Source organism: Sminthopsis crassicaudata, chromosome 1 (genome assembly GCF_048593235.1).
Source record: "Sminthopsis crassicaudata isolate SCR6 chromosome 1, ASM4859323v1, whole genome shotgun sequence".
Taxonomy (NCBI): Eukaryota; Metazoa; Chordata; class Mammalia; order Dasyuromorphia; family Dasyuridae; genus Sminthopsis; species Sminthopsis crassicaudata.
In genome coordinates, this window is record NC_133617.1 from 299,006,574 (window position 1) to 299,022,823 (window position 16,250).

Consider the following 16,250-nt stretch of genomic DNA (forward strand, 5'->3'; position numbering starts at 1 on the left):
TCAGCTTTGTTGTTCTGTTACATCCCACTTCCTGGAGCATGATACTCTAATCTCATTGGTCAAGTAAACTATTGCTGATGCTAAAGTTAGTTTGATGTGATGAGGGGTCCCTGCTTTGAAAGAGAGGGGAACTGTAAGGGTCAAGGAAAGGTCAAGGCAGTGCAAACAGGGCTTTGAAGATCCGAGATCCCCCAGACGTGATTTGCTGTGAGCAAACATGGACCACCTTCATGGGCAGAAACTCTGACCAGAGATCACGTGGTTAAGGGGAAGTGTCTCCATCTCTGGCTGTGCATGTGACCTCATAGACCCTATATAAGCTCTATGGAGGAGGAGCTCAACCTTTTTCCTTTCCCCTGGAGCTCTGCCAGGGGTGGGAACTAAGAATGTAGGAGGTCAAAGGGTAGAATGCAACCCCGTGAATAAACTTGCATACAACTGCTCTCCAGTGCTCAGTTGTGTTCCAACTGCCAGAGACTTCAGATGACCTAAGAGGTAAGCTTGGTAGACACTTACAGAGATTTCTCTGAAGCCCTGGGAATTAGGGGAGACTGGCAATAGCAAAGGCAAAGGGAGAACATTTGCCCCAATCTGCCTCATAAAGCAACAGCCAATGCTCCTTAGCATGACTTCTATCCCCCTTCTCACTACCCTACCACAGTAGTCCCTAGAAGGAACACTGCCTATATGAGAAAGGAGCACAGGAATCAAGAACCAATGGATGTAACTAGCATGTTTTGGGGTCCCTAGATTACTACTCTAACCGACAGAGCCCATGACAACAGGGACTGCTAGTTCTCCTGACTCCTGCACATAAGCAGTAACAGGGGTCCTCACTTGGGATCACTAAATCCCAGGCAATGGCATCACTTATTCTGACCTCCCAGTTTCTTTCCTCAATGCCTTGCTTGACTCCTTTGGTCAGTTTGTGCTACCATAGATTTCCCTAACACAGAAGGAAGGCATCTCAACACTGCAAAAGCCCTTTAACAGAGGGAATGGAGGAGCCTGACATGGCTAAGGAGCTCCTTTTTGGAAACTTAGCCTGCCAGTCAATGCTGTGATCCCTTCTAACTTTTCTTTTTAAGAGTTTAGCCCATCCAAAGGAGTTGTAAGAGCTCTGCCTCTTTTGGCACTTCTAGTTCATTAGAGAGTCAGCTCCCATTATAGCATTTTTCCCCTTATAAAGGGGGGGATTCTGCTAGGGAACTTTGTCTTTCCCTTGTTATTAGGCGTCTTCCTTTTGAAATTTAGCCTACTTTAATTGATGTTGCTATTATAATAAACTTTGCCCCTTGATTGGGAGATGACCTAAGCCTACAAGTTCTAGTGAGACACCTCACTGGCCCAAGACTAATATTTGGGATCAAAGCCCCCAATTCCCCAATAGTGTTGTACTTTGGATTTTAGATAGTTATTATAAATAATGGTTTCCTAGTAATGAAACGATTGGTGTGTACTCAGTGTACAGCAAGAAGCTCTCGGGGCCAAAGAAGACTTTGGGAGATTGAGTCAGGATTCAGTCAAGGAGATTTACAAATCGGGCAGAAAGAAGGAAGGCAGAGGCAGGCTGTCCTGTGGAGAACACTGAAACCAAGATCTGAAAGGCCTCCAGAAACCTAGCCAAGCCCCAAGTGAAGGAGAGAAGATTTGGAAAGAGACAGTAAAGGATTTGGACTCCTGCCTGCATTTGGGATTATTGAACTGAAATTAAGGCTGCCTCCAGAAGCTGCCCAAGAAACCTGCTCTCAGAGAACGATTACCACTTAAAGAGAACATTACACCTGACCTTCAACTATCCTCTTCACCCTTACAAATTATTCCATCACATTCATACTATAATTTGTTCAGTTATTTCCCAACTGATGGCAGGACTGTTCTATTCTCATTCTTTGCCACCTCAAAAAGTTTAAGCTCTGAGTACACAATTTTTTGCTTAAGATTTTTCTCTTTTAAAATGTGCCCTCCCTTTAAATCTCCCTTTTTTCTTTTCCTAGGTGAAACATTTCTGTAACCAGTAGTTCTTCCCTTCTTTCCATTTCTTATGAATGTGGGTTTCAAGGGCTAATGCTGTCACCCCTCCCTTTAGTTTTATGGATACCTACCTACTTGCACACCTGCATTATATGAGAAGTACTGATGTTTCCCCCCAGACATAAGTTTATATTCCTCTGGTTCTTCTTTCCATTTTTCCTTTTAGGGTAATCCAAAATAATTTCCAGGCTTCCCCCCCCCCCCAGACACACTCACACAATTCCATTGGTGAAACTTTCTTTAGAAAACAAATATGTATCGTCTCCATATTTGGATGTGAAGTTTCTTGGTTTAGTTACTTAAGATTCATTAACAAAAAAATAAACAATGTCTAAATTTCTGTGTTTGAACTTCAGCGTTTCAACATCCCGAGTCTTTCCATTGTGATTACTTGCAAGTTTTGTATTTTGTTAAAGATTCACTTTTTTTCCCTGCATCGGATTTTATTCATTTTTGCTTTTTGAAGCACTTTAGAATCTTATTAATGCAATGAAACCTCAAGTCCAGAAACATGCCACCCATCTCCTACCACAGAAATTATTTTCCAATCCAGAAAACAAAAAAAAAGCATACTTTGGGGGGCGGTCATGGACCAACTAATTTTAATGTTAAATATTTGACATAACTAGCAAGGAAAGGGTCCCAAACTCTTCAATGAAAGAAATATGCTGGTACTTAAACCAGGAAAAGTAATGAGAAAGTTAGACAGTTTCATTAATGAATATGAATGAAAAAATTATAAAAATACTAGCTAAAAATTACATCATGATAACACATTATGAAGTGTGATTCATACTAGAAATGCAGGAATGGTTTAACATAAGGAAGACCATTAACAATTGACTAATAAACAAAAATTATGTGACTATCAATATAGAAAAGACTTGATAAGGTGTTAGGATTACAAGGTGAGAACTCAGGGTGTCTATACAATTCTCTAGCTCAGAGTTTACACCTTTAGACTTCTGAAAAAGAGTTTACACATTTGAAAGGAGTTTGCACCTTTGGATTTCTGGGGGGGAGTTTACATGTTTAAAGGAGTTTGCACCTTTAGACTTCTGAAAAGGAGTTTGCACCTTTAAAAGGAGCAAGTTCATTGGTTGAAGGAGTTCCCACAAACCCCTGAGTTCTCACTAGTGCATTCTCTGGGAGGATAAAAGAAGACAACATTGGGCCTGGACAAGCACTCTGGACTGGGGAAGGACAAGAGCTGGAGGAGATGCAGAGCCAGGATTCAGGAAGAAGAGACTGGCTGGAGGCTCCAGAAGCTTCCCAAGAAAACTGCACACAGAGAAAAGGAGTCACAGAGAAAAGAAACCTCACAGAGAAAAGAAATCTCCTCCCAGAGAAGGATTACAACTAAGAGACGATCAGAACATCACATTTGGTGCCCAACGTGGGGCCAGGACTTATTCTGAGCCCTTCAGAGAGAGCTAGCCTGGACCTTCACATTTTGGCACCTGAACAGGGACTTGAACCCTGGACCCTCACATGGACATTGATTGCCAATTCAAGACCATGCTTGATGAACATGATATGAAAGTAGTTGTGGATGTCCTCAAAGAGTTAGATGCTTTAAAGCCTAGTGCTGCAGCACAGAAGCAGAGAGGCTCTGAACATGGTGATAGAGCAAAGAAGAAAAAAAGGAGTCTTAGTCCAAGTCGAGATAGAGACCACAAGCGGAGACACCGGTCCCCCATCAAGATCACATTCTAGGACTCGAGACAGGAATAAAGGGAAATCTAGATATCGATCAAGGAGCAGAAGTCAGAATCCTGTCAAAGACCATAAGGACCGTGATAAATATGGGGAAAAGAGAAATGACAGATGGCGAGACAAATGTGTGGACCGACCTCCTGAAGAGCCTTCTACTGGAGAAATTTACACTGGCAAAGTTACCAGTATCAAGCAATTTGGGTGTTTTGTACAACTGGAAGGACCGAGGAAACAGTGGGAAGGTTTAGTTCACATCTCTGAGCTTCATCGGAAGGGCCGAGTGGCCAACGTCACTGATGTGGTGAGCAAAGGCCAGAGGGTTAAGGTGAAAGTCCTGTCCTTCACTGGGACCAGAACCAGCCTGAGCATGAAGGATGTGGATCAGGATACTGGAGAAGATCTGAACCCAAACCGACGGAGGAACCTCGTTGGGCAAACCAACGAGGAGATTTCTATGAGGAACCCTGATAGACCTACTCACCTCTCCCTTGTCAGTGCTCCAGAAGTGGGAGATGACACCCTTAAAAGGAAACGCCTCACCCAAATATCAGATCTCGAGAAGTGGGAGATCAAACAGATGATTGCGGCCAATGTGCTTTCTAAAGAAGAGTTTCCAGACTTTGATGAAGAGACAGGAATCCTTCCTAAAGTGGATGATGAGGAAGATGAAGATCTGGAGATTGAATTGGTTGAGGAAGAACCTCCATTCCTGAGAGGACATACCAAACAAAGCATGGGCATGAGCCCCATTAAAATTGTTAAGAATCCCGATGGCTCCCTGTCCCAAGCAGCAATGTTGCAGAGCGCTTTGGCGAAAGAAAGGAGAGAACTCAAACAGGCCCAGCGTGAAGCAGAGATGGACTCCATTCCGATGGCACTCAACAAACACTGGGTGGATCCTCTGCCCGATGTGGATGGAAGGCAGCTTGCCGCCAACATGCGGGGCATCGGAATGATGCCCAATGACATCCCAGAATGGAAGAAGCATGCTCTTGGGGGCAACAAAGCATCTTACGGTAAAAAGACCCGGTTGTCTATCATTGACCAGAGAGAGAGTCTTCCCATCTTCAAGCTTAAAGAGCAGCTTGTTCAGGCTGTTCATGACAATCAGATCCTGGTTGTTATTGGAGAGACGGGTTCTGGGAAGACAACACAGATCACACAGTATCTTGCCGAAGCCGGTTACACCTCCAGGGGGAAAATTGGATGTACACAACCTCGAAGGGTTGCAGCCATGTCAGTGGCCAAAAGAGTGTCTGAAGAGTTTGGATGTTGCTTGGGACAAGAAGTGGGTTACACTATTCGTTTTGAAGATTGCACCAGTCCAGAAACAGTCATCAAGTACATGACAGATGGGATGTTGCTCCGGGAATGCTTGATCGACCCTGATCTTACTCAATATGCAATCATCATGTTGGACGAGGCTCACGAGAGAACAATTCACACAGACGTGCTCTTTGGATTGTTGAAAAAGACAGTGCAGAAACGGCAAGACATGAAGCTGATTGTTACTTCTGCAACATTAGATGCTGTGAAGTTTTCCCAGTATTTCTGCGAAGCTCCCATTTTCACCATTCCAGGCCGAACATATCCTGTGGAAATCCTCTACACTAAAGAACCCGAGACAGATTACTTGGATGCCAGTTTGATCACAGTCATGCAGATCCATCTAACTGAACCTCCAGGTGACATCTTGGCGTTTCTGACCGGTCAGGAAGAGATCGATACAGCCTGTGAGATTTTGTATGAACGCATGAAGTCCCTGGGACCTGATGTACCTGAATTAATCATCCTGCCCGTGTATTCTGCTCTGCCGAGTGAGACGCAAACCCGGATCTTTGACCCTGCTCCTCCCGGTAGCAGGAAGGTTGTAATTGCCACCAACATTGCCGAGACGTCTCTGACTATTGATGGCATCTACTACGTGGTGGACCCCGGTTTTGTGAAGCAGAAAGTGTACAACTCCAAGACTCGAATCGATCAGCTGGTGGTGACTCCCATCTCCCAGGCACAGGCAAAGCAGAGAGCAGGGAGAGCGGGGAGAACGGGGCCCGGGAAGTGTTACAGGCTCTACACGGAACGTGCCTACCGAGATGAAATGTTAACCACCAACGTGCCCGAGATCCAGAGAACCGATTTAGCCAGCACGGTGCTCTCTCTCAAGGCTATGGGCATCAATGACTTGCTCTCCTTTGACTTCATGGATGCTCCCCCAATGGAGACTCCGCTTACAGCCATGGAGCAGCTGTATACGTTGGGAGCCCTGGACGACGAGGGCCTGCTCACCCGTCTGGGCCGCAGGATGGCCGAATTTCCCTTGGAGCCGACGTTGTGCAAAATGCTGATCATGTCTGTTCATCTGGGCTGCAGTGAGGAGATGCTCACCATCGTCTCCATGCTGTCGGTGCAGAACGTCTTCTACAGGCCCAAGGACAAACAAGCCCTTGCAGATCAGAAGAAAGCCAAATTCCACCAAACCCAAGGGGACCACCTCACTCTCTTGGCCGTGTATAATTCTTGGAAGAACAACAAGTTCTCCAGCCCCTGGTGTTATGAGAATTTCATACAGGCGCGCTCCTTGCGCAGAGCCCAGGACATCCGTAAACAGATGTTGGGCATCATGGACAGACGTAAGCTGGATGTGGTGTCCTGCGGCAAGGCAACAGCGCGTGTACAGAAAGCCATCTGCAGTGGTTTCTTCCGAAATGCAGCCAAGAAGGACCCACAGGAAGGCTACCGAACTTTGATTGATCAGCAGGTGGTCTACATCCATCCCTCCAGTGCACTGTTCAACAGACAGCCAGAATGGGTGGTATACCATGAGCTGGTGCTGACCACCAAGGAGTACATGCGGGAGGTCACCACCATTGACCCCCGGTGGCTGGTGGAGTTTGCTCCGGCCTTTTTCAAGGTCTCGGACCCCACAAAGCTCAGCAAACAGAAGAGGCAGCAGCGGCTTGAGCCCCTGTACAACCGGTATGAGGAGCCAAATGCTTGGAGAATCTCCCGTGCTTTCCGGCGGCGGTGACAAGGGAGCCATTGACTGTGGCACAAAGTGTTTTGAGATCTCTCTGGAAGACTGAGGCCCAGGACTCCAGTGACTTGTTTAACCCCACCCCCCCCAGAAGCACAGGTATCCTTGTGTTGAGAGGCCCCAAAGCCAAAGAAGGACATCCTGACCTGCACTCATCTTTTCTTGTGAGGAAAGCCTCAGAAGACAGGAACTCACCCTGGCCATGAGATACATGCCGTCCCCTTGGCTGGGCCGAGCTCCTGAGGAGGAGGTATGTCGCACCTTTTTCTGTACAGCTGGACCAGAACAAGTTGTTCCATTTCCAAACAGCCTGTGCTACAACATCCTCGGGTCAGAGGACCCCGATGAGCCGCCCATCAACCCAGTGCTTTTTGAGCCTTGGAGACCTTTGGTGGCACTGCCCTAGCTTTCCATCTACCTTCCAACCTGTTTCTTCCAGCTTACCTCTTTGGAAATTTGTATTTAAAAATAAACAATACATTTGTATATATATTTTTTTCCCTGTAGTTATTTCTTTTAGCTAAAGTGTTAGTATATTGGCCACAGGCTACATTGAGGGGAGGGAGAAAATGGGAAAAGAAAAATATACAGGAAGAGGCAGAAAGAAAAAGAAGAGGGAAAAAAAGTCCATAGACTGAATTAAATTGCTGATTGATGCCCCTTGGAAAGCCAATTGCATGATTAGCCATTGTTTGCTGCTCTTCCATTGCTCTAATGCTTAAACTTTGAGAAGCTTGACCAAATAAATGAAAGTCCACTGGGAGGAAATGATCATCTCAGATACAGTGAAGGTGGTCAGAGCAAGTTTACAATGAGTTGAATGAGAGGCCAGGATTCCTCAGCCCAGTATACACCCCACTGAGCTCCAATATACACATGCATATGCAGGCGCGTGTGCATATACATCACAAATCAGATGAAAGGAGCAGGAAACTCCCAAGCCTGGCTACCTGCTGAGCCAAGGAGAATAATAGACTTTCATAATCAGGAAGATTCCAGACCACAGCATGAGATCCATATCCTCTCCCCAGCCATCACCCAAAGTCAGGGGGAAAATGAACTGAGGGAAGAGCAATAAGTACCCCATTGTGCAAGAACCACAGTCTGCTCCTGACCACTCTTCTTCCTGGGAACACCATTGCCTGAAATGGATAGGGTGGGGAAGCAGCTCCAGGGAAGGAACCTACATGGGCCCCAGCTCCACAATCTGTGTTGATCTTTCCTGGAGGATGGTCAGGAGGGCTTATAGCAGGGCCCCCGGCATGGGGGAGGAGGCCATGAGGTTGAATCTCACCCAAAATATCCAAGAGGAGGTTACTAGAACACACACAGAGCCAGAGGCCACCAGGCATTCTACACTGCTACCCAAACCACTTCAGCTGGCATGGGCTTAATAGGTGGCCCAGTGAGCAGTCCCCTCCCACCAATGAAATCTCAAAGTCACCTATCATCCCCTCTGGCAGGCTAGCACTGGACAGGGCAAGGGTAAGCTGTGCTCAGTGACCACTGGGTAAGACAACGGAGGAGTACACTTTCAGCTTTCTCTGGGAACACCTGACTTCTGTCATACTTTTAAATCTGAGGGGACGTGGACAGAGGAAGGCTGCTAAGCTGTGCTGCTCTCTCTGCCCAGTCTCCCTTATCCCCAGGCCCCACTTAGCCTCACTCTACAAGCTTTACCGAACATACAGTCTCAGTTCCTAAGACTTTCAAGCTGATTTTCTCTGCTAGACATTCCACGGTAAACCCTGGACAATCTTAGCAATTTTTTAGGGCCCCAACTTCCCAGGACCCTACAAATTCAAACGTTTAACCTCCAGGCACAGAAAATGAAAAAGTGTACCTAGTGAGGGGACAGGGAGAACCTCCTCAGCTTCCCAAGTAATTCCTGCCACCTCAGCACCAAGCAGTTCCTAAATGGGGACTCTGCTCCCCAGCAGGTGGCTTGGATTCTCAGACTTGCTCAAAAAGGGCTCGGATCAATTTGGAGGCAAACAAAGAAAAAGCAAGAAGGAAGTACTCATATTGACTCTTTAGGTCAAAAAAGAAGATATACACCTTTAGATTTGAATAAAATTAAAGATTTGAAAAAAAATTGTACCCTTCATGGGGCTATATCAGCTTATGTTAAAATGTTACTAGGTGGTTTGTCTTATAAAGTCCTAACCCCGAATGACTGGAAATCCATAGCAAGGACATGTTTAGAACCTGTACAAAATCTGTTGTGGCTTGCGGATTTTCATGAATTATGTAAGATCCAAGTCAGATACAATTTGGAAACAGGAGTTAACACACAGTTCACTTTTGAGCAATTAGCTGGTGAAGGTCAGTATGGAGAGAATTCAGAACACATTAAATAGACCATGACAGTGTATGAGCAAATTTCTAAGACTGCAATAAAAGCTTGGGATTCCCTCCCGGACAGAAAGATCGGGGAGAGGCTTTCACTAAAATAGAGCAAGGTCCCAATGAACCTTTTGCAGATTTTGTGGGACGTTTGCAAACTGCTGTTAAAAGAATTATTGGAGAAAATGCAGCTACAGAAATAATGACCAGGCATCTGGCTAAGGAAAATGCCAATGAGATTTGCAAAAAGTTGTGTGGGGATTAGACAAAGACGCTCCTTTGGAGGAGATCATAAGATGATGTGCTACAGTGGGAACAAATACTTTTTACACCCAGACTGTGATGAACATGGAAAGACAGGGTCCCTCTTGGCAAAGGACTTCTAGAGAAACTCGTAGATGTTTCCAATGTGGAAAAGTTGGGCATCTAAGAGCTCAATCTAGATATGAAGATAGAGTGAGAAGACAGGGTTAGAGAAGTCCTAAAACTCCATGTCCAAAATGTCACAAAGGCTTCCACTGGGCCTCTGAATGTAGACTGACCCAGGGAAATGAGAAGTGGGGTATGATGGCAACCCAGGTTACATCCAGAGAAATTTAAGACCTGATTGCCTTTTGGCTGATTGATCATATGGATGAAAGGGATTGAAATTAGGAAAAATAGAATTGTATGCAGAAGAGACTACTGAGATATTCCCTGGAGAAGTAAAATCTGTTCTTCTTCAGCCTATGGATCCTTTGCCTCCAGGCACAGTAGACTTGGTTGGCCATCTCACCTTCTAAGAGTGCTTACAAAACAGTGTTCATCCATACACCGATATGGGAAACTGGAGAACATGTGGCTAATATCCCAATCACTAACACAGGTAGACAACATGTGATTTATCAACCAGGAGAAGTAGTAATATCAGCATTATAGTTATGTATCCCTAATAAGCAACCTGGTGACAGTTGCCCAGATTCTGACTCCAATGAACAAAATCCAGGAATACATTGGACAGCAGCTGTGACAGCTGACCAACCTATGCTTACTATTTATATAAATGGATTACCATTAGAAGGATTTGTGGACACCGGTGCAGATCATACAGTTATTAGAGGTGCCAATTGGCCCAGTCACTTGCCAAAGATTAAGGCAGACACCTATATGTCTGGGGTAGGAGGATCAATATCTGCAGAAGTTAGTGCTAGGCCTTTGAAATGGACATTTGAAAATGAAATAGGAATTTTTATTCCTTTTGTGGTTGAACAAATCCCCATCAATCTGTGGGGAAGAGAATTTTACAGCAGATAGGATTACAAATAAGCACTTTGGCTTTTTAGGCAGGGCTGCTATAGAAGGCCTACCTGCACTTTCACCAGTTCCTATTCAGTGGAAGACTGATTCACCAGTGTGGGTAGAACAGTGGCCCTTAAGAAGTGATAAAATTCAGGCCTTATTAGACAGTGCAAGAACAACTTGACCAAGGACACTTGCGGCCTTCTCTAAGTCCTTGGAATTCCCCAGTATTTGTGGTGAAAAAGAAATCTGGGAAATGGAGGATGTTAACTGATCTAAGAAGAGTAAATGAACAGATGGAAACTATGGGAACTCTTCAGCCTGGACTTCCATCTCCTACTCAGTTGTCAAGAGAATGGCCTCTTTGGGTTATAGACATTAAGGATTGTTTCTATTCTATCCCTCTAGATAAGGAGGATATGAAAAGGTTTGCTTTTTCAGTGCCTAGTGTTAATTTGGCTGAGCCTTATAAAAGATATGAATGGACAGTTTTGACACAGGAATGAAAAACAGCCCTACTATGTGCCAAATGTATGTTGCTGCTGCTCTTGCTCCAGTAAGTAAAGCATTTCCAAAAGTAATATTGTTACATTATATGGATGATATTTTGGGATGTGCACCTGAGGAACAAATGTTAGAAGCATGTCTACCAAAGACCATGGAAACACTAAAGTACTACAAACTACATATAGCTACAGAAAAAATTCAAAGACTTGCTCCTTTTCAATATTTAGGATATGAAGTATATCCTAAGACATTTACAGTACAAAAGCTTTCTTTAAGAACAGAGATGTTGGACACCTTAAATGATTTCCAAAAATTGATAGGAGATATCTAATGGATGTGTCCAGTGTTAGGCTTAGCTACCAATCAATTGCAACCTCTATATGACATTTTAAGGGGAGACAGTGTTTTAAATTCATCATGCCAGCTTACAAAAGAAGCACAAGAAGCTTTGAGAAGTTGAACTGTCTTTATCCAACATGGTTGAAAGAGTCACTCAAAAACCCTTGGAAATTTCAGTTTTTGCTACACAACAGGCACCCACAGCAGTCCTTCATCAAGGAAGCAGTGTGATTGATGGGTGAGCCTCCCAGCACAACCAGAACAAAAGCCTTACCCCTTACCTAGTGCTTGTGGCTAGAATTTTATTAAAAATTATTAAGAGTAATACAATTATCTGGAATAAGTCCTGAAAAAATATATACATTCTATACTAAAGCACAAATTAATGTATGCTGTGAGACCATGCCAGAATGGCAAATTTTATTGGCCACAGCTCCAAATTTTGTACATGAGTCTCCATTAAAGATAACCCAGCTACTACATAATTGGCAATGGATTTTTGAAGAAAAGCTTTCTAAGGTTCCTCTTAAAGGACCAACAACCTTTACAGACGCCTCCAAAGAAAATATTTATGCTGTATACTCTCATGATTTAACCATAGAGTAGTCAGGACTCCTTTTCAGTCCACTCAGCAGAATGAATTATTTGCTATCATGCTAGCTCTTACTTATTAGCCAGGAGAAGTAAATATAATTACTGATTCAGCCTATTCAGTAGGTGTAGTACAAAGAATTGCCACAGCCCAAATAAAATTTGCAGCCTCTAATATTTATTAGCTCTTTAAGGAACTTCAAGAGCAAGTGAGAAAACATCCAGGCAAGATTTATGTCTTCCATGCCCACTCACATAGTGGACTTCCAGGTCCTATTTTTGATGGAAATTCAAAGGCAGATAGACTTTTAACCATGTTAGCCAGGAGTCCTTTGTTTCAGGAAGCACAAGAATCTCATTCTAAATATCATCATGCTTCTCAAGCTTTAAGTTTACAATTTGGAATCACAAGAGAGGAAGCTAGGAGCATAGTAAAGAGCTGTACAGCTTGCCTTCCTTTCCACGCTCCTACACTCCCTCCAGGGAAGAATCCTCATGGTTTGAGACCCAATGAAATCTGGCAAATGGATGTGACCCACTATAAATCTTTTGGTCGTCTGTTTTTCATCCACGTGGTAGTAGATACATTTTCAGGATTCACTTTTGCAGTGCCAAACAGCAAAAGAGACAGCCTGAGTGGTCACTGAATTCCTTATCCAAGCATTTGCAATTATGGGTGTGCCACAAGAAAAAAAAAACAGACAATGGACCTGCATATAGTTCTAAACATTTTGCACACTTCTGTGCACAGTATAAGACATAACACATTACTGGAATATCTTTTAATCTGCAAGGTCAGGCAATAGTAGGGAGAAGAAACAGAAACATTAAGACACTCCTCCAAAAACAAAAGAAAGGGGGAGCCACAGGTAGCCCTAGGGAACTTCTAAATTTAGTCCTCTATACCATTAATTTTCTAATTTTTGACAAAGATGCACTGGCTCTGGCAGACAGGTTTTATAACCCACCAGAAGGGCAGTGTCCAGTGCTAGCAGCTACACTGTCCTTAGATAATTGCCAGGTGATGTGGAGAGACCCAGAAAGTGGTGAATGGATGGGACCAGATAGGTTAACTGCCTGAGGGAGAGGGTTGCTTGTATTTCTTCAGATAGAGAAGGAATCAGATGGGTGCCAATGAGTTGTATTCACCTTGTCCATCAGAGAGAGACAGAAAGAGAGAAAGACCTCAAAACAAAGGAGAAAATCTAAGAAATATCTGACACTGAAAGAGCATGGCTAATAAGAAGTCTGTTAAAGAACTTTAAAAACCAGCAGGAATCAATGGATTTCCTAACACAAGATGAGAGTAATGGACAATGGACTCAAGGACATTTATAAATTCTCAATTTATGATTATTTGATCATGTTATTTGTTACATACTTCTTAGCATGTGTCATGTTACTATGTGTTTATGTAATCTACGTAATTATGTGTAATGCCTCCCATATTGATGGATTTATGTTTCAAGATCATGACCACCCTATGTTCTAAATCAAAAGAAAGGGGGAGATATTAGGTTCTTACTAAGTGCTAATGAGATAGAGATATTGGGTTTTTACTAAGTGCTAAGCCGGTACTTGACAATTTTCTAGTTCTGGCCTTTCCTTGTAGTTTGACTTGTGAATTCCTGGGGAAGAGTTTGTGTGCTTGGGAGGAGCAAGCTCATTGGTTGAAGTAATTCTTCCCAGAAGCCCTTGCATTATCCCACACCCATTCTCTGGGAGGATAAAGAGGGCAGCACTCCAGAGATAGAGTCTCTGCTTTAGACCAGGCTTGAGGCAGCTCTCTGCAGGAAGGGAAGTCACTTCTCTGGATGAGAGTTAAAGGCAACTGTCTGGAGACAACTGTTCTCTACAGGAAGAAGAATCTGTCCCAGAGATTTGAGTTGACACAGCAGATCTTCTCCCAGAGAGCTATCAGCAGTTTCTGGAGACAATACATTACAGATGATGACTGAATTCTTAGAGAATCTTCTTGTTTCCCCAAAGAACTGCTATAGAAAGAATTTATTACTGACTTGCATTCTTTTGTTTCTGGGTTACATTTCCACAATTAGAAATTAAGCCTGGACTTCCCCAAATGATGGGAGAAAAGGCCAGCCTAGGAGAGTGGGCGCTTCTGTGTTCAGACTATTTAATCTGGCGTTTTTCAGTTTATGCTTTGTATTTCTTTGAAAAACACCTTATTAGATGGAAGTTGCCTTTTCTCATGAATAGTAGAGCAACTAATTGAATATTAGGAAGCAAAGGTTCCTGATTCAATTCCTGAGGAAACATTCTATACATACACACACACAAGACAATTGACTTTAAGGAATCCCACAAGTTTTAAAATAAGGAAAAAATTTTAATGGGTCATCCAGACAAGAAGTTCAAGAAAGCAGTAGGGGGAATGGTACTGATAAAGCAGCTGAAAAGCATGAAGAATTGGACAAGAAAGAATGCAGATAAAGTTAAGGATGTAGTGCTTCTCAGCAGGTATCCTAAGGGCATTTCCCAACTCCTAACCCTCCCACCTCAATTTCACTTTCATGGGTGGAGGGAGGAGTAAGAGGGGCAGTGACACCATCAGCAGCACCCATGAAGCAGTTTTGTCCACCCCCTATGACACAATTACAAAAAAGCATTAGTTAAAGCTAAAGAGGAAGGACAGGATACATCTGATTTGAGAATAGAAACATACCCTGTGATTGAAGAGTTTGATTCTTCAGCTCAAGAAAGAAGATGCGCTCCTTTTAATCTGAAATTATCAAAGATCTGAAAAAGGCTTGCACTCTTTCTGGGTCTACATTGTCTTATATTAAGATGGTATTAGAGAATTTGGCATATGAAATGCCAAACTTTAGTGATTGGCAATCTATAGCAAAAACATGTTTAAAACCTGGAAAAAGTGATGCGGTGTCTGAATATAGTGAACTCTGTAGAATACAAGGCCAGTGAAATAGGCAACCTGGAATTAATATACCAGTCTCCTTTAATCAACTAGCAGGTTTAGGTTCCTATGCAGACACTTTAGCACAGATTAATTACCCTGTAGCAGCATATGAGCAAATTGCTTTTGCTGTTGTCAAAGCATGGGGCACCCTCCCAGGTACCTCTATCCCAAGATAGAAGGGAAGCCTTCACAAAAATAGCACAAGGTCCAAATGAACCCTGTCGGTTATGGGAACTATAGTCATGGAATATTACCAGACCATAAACTTTGCATTTAGCAATATATGGCGACTGGATGGCTAGAGAAGCGGAACGACCCCCACACTTGTAAACACATAGCCATGGTATTGTATTAACCACAGAGATGTCTCAGAGCTTAATGACCCTAGAGACTCAGATAAGAATTGTAACCACACGATGCTCTTTCCCCTCCTCCTCCTGGAATGTCTGCTCCTTCCTGCAGTCCCCCCCCCCCCATACCCTTTCTCACATGTAGCACATACCTTTACTCTCCCCTGCCCCCCCTCCCAACTTTGCCCTCATGTATTGCACCTAGCTTTACCCTATATAACTTGAGCTGTTTCCATCAATAAATGAGACTTGCTTCAACCATTTTCTTGTCTCCCTCCTCTTTCCCGTCCGTTCTCTTTCAGGCTGGATCCCCCTTGATTCCCCACGAATAACTGAGTCCCGCTGGACGGGACAGAACTCTGTTGATTTTGAGGGACATCTATACACAGCTGTAATATGAACTATTGGTGAAAATGCAGCAACAAATTATGACAACTTGCTAGAGAAAAATGCTAGTGAGGTTTGTAGAAGAATTATACTAGGACTACACAAAGATGCTCCTTTAGAGGAGATCATAAGACGCTGTGCCACAGTGGGCACAAATGCCTTTTATAGCCAGGCTATGATGCAGAGTTCCCAAGATCCCAACATGGGAAGACAGGGTCCCTTTTAGGCAGGGGACTTCCAGAGAGACTTGTCAATGCTTTCAATGTGGCAAAGTGGGGCATCTGAAAGGTCAATGTTGGCATTAAAAAAAATAGAGCGAGAACAAGACGCCAAACCCTATGTTAGAAATGCAACAAAGGCTTCTATTGGGCATCAGACTGTAGACTGACTCGGGGGAAACAGGGAAGTGGGGCTCAGCTCCAGGCAAAAAAAACAAAAAACAAACACTTGGAGCAAGATGACATTCAATGTTACACCCAGAAAGTCTTTAGAAGTTCAGTACTCCAACATGATCAATCATCCAAGAAGCAACCTGATTGGGGAGAAAAAAAGGAGATTACAATTGGGGAGAAAAGAGTTGTATGCAACTGGGACAACTGAGATACCCCCTGGAGAGGTGAAATCTGTCCCTATACAAACTATAGATACTTTGCCTCCAGCTACAGTAGGCTTGACCATTTCACTCCTGAGTGCTCACAAAACAGTGTCTATACATACACTGATGTGGGAAACT

The 16,250-nt window shown here is 43.6% G+C and overlaps 1 pseudogene; it reads left to right on the forward strand.

Moving 5' to 3' along the window:
- Positions 1-3,543: 3,543 nt before the first annotated feature.
- LOC141549442 (ATP-dependent RNA helicase DHX8 pseudogene) lies at positions 3,544-6,800 on the forward strand (annotated as a pseudogene).
- The last annotated feature ends 9,450 nt before the right edge of the window (positions 6,801-16,250 follow it).